The following is a 1,554-nucleotide window of genomic DNA, read 5'->3' on the forward strand; positions in this document are numbered from 1 at the left end:
CTTTGTAGGCTACCGGTCTCGCCAGTTTCCTGTGGGTGCTCCTACTTTGCCGCACTCAATCGCATCACCATCGAGATCCGCTACAATATACGTACTCCACAAATGTGGATCTGCTGCCAGAACAAACAACCGCACCAAAATGCAATGTTTTTGTTCTGATCTCAAATCAGTCATCATTTTGCATAACCTCAACAAATAAAACGAATCCCCGACTAATGACATTACATTGCATTGCATTGCAGTTCCTCCGCAAAGTCTTGTAAGAACTGCACTGAAGCATCTCTAGTGGGGGAAGGGTACGAGCAGGAAACATGACATGGAGCACACCCATGTCGGCTGTCCACAGCTGTGCATCACTTCCTCTTCACCCTCACGATCACATGGCTCTCTCTCTTGTTGTTGTTGCCCGTCAAACGGTTTAGACCGAGCAGTCCTGGGTGAATGTTTAGAATGGCAAAGAGGGTGGCACTACTTCCGGGTGTCAGAAAGTCCTCGAACCAAATTTGTGATGGCATTGCGAGTAAACAAACGCCTGCGTGTCGATTGCCCAAAACACAGCGATGGCTGAAATGATGATTTTCGACCTTTCACTCCTGCCAAAGTTTGAACGCGTCAAAGTGTTACGTCAAAAGAAGTTCCATGAGGTAAATTTGTTCCGAAAACGAAAGCACCAACAACAGGTACTTTGACTGAAATATCAACGTGTCGGAAATTCAGACGTAGCGGTAGTTAAAATCAGCGGCGAATGAAATTGAAGTTGCTCGGATTAATGGAATAGACTTTTTAGGGCAAAATGGTGAAATGGTGAGCCATTATGTTTCGTCAACACAGGCAAATATTTTAGACATATCCATGGGAAAATGTCTTCCACGAACCTGATGAGGGAGGGTTTATTGTCTTTTCATTTCAAACATTTGCCATCCTCCCCGTCCAACCGTTGGCAACATTTGATTCACCCCCCCCGCCGACCCCAGTGCAATTTACTGACATGTCAAATCAATTTTCCTCATTGGAATGAAGTGAAATATCATTAATCTGTTCCAGCAGTTCTTTAAACAAAGAAGCCACAGTATCACTCTTATACAAAAAGATAATAAAAGAGAATGGAAAGAAAACAAATATTTTTATGAGGCAATTATTGTGTCGATTGATCTAAAAAAATTAAAGTTTCCCTTTGGAAAATACCGGTAATAGAAACAGAATTAATCATCTCCAGGTCCAAACTATCACCTTAAACCCCTTAAAAATTGTGCAGGCAATTTCTAAGTCCTACTATATAGTAATTTAAGTCACACACACCCTCTCCAACATCTTAACAAGAGTCTCATATTGTAATTAAACACATTTTGTGTAACTACAATGTTGGTGGGCGAGCTGACACTGCTCCTCTCAGTCATGTGTTTGTATTTACGTGCTCCCTAAGTGGCACCAAATGTATGTTTGACAGGAAATGGGACGCACACAAATAAGCGTGTGAAGAAAGATAACTTCCTGCTGTACACGGCACTGACTTCTCGGGCTTTAACCTGAGAAAGTTGGCCACGATAAGAGGGT

Source organism: Hippocampus comes, unplaced genomic scaffold (assembly GCF_001891065.2).
Source record: "Hippocampus comes isolate QL1 unplaced genomic scaffold, H_comes_QL1_v1.1 scaffold68, whole genome shotgun sequence".
NCBI lineage: Eukaryota > Metazoa > Chordata > Actinopteri > Syngnathiformes > Syngnathidae > Hippocampus > Hippocampus comes.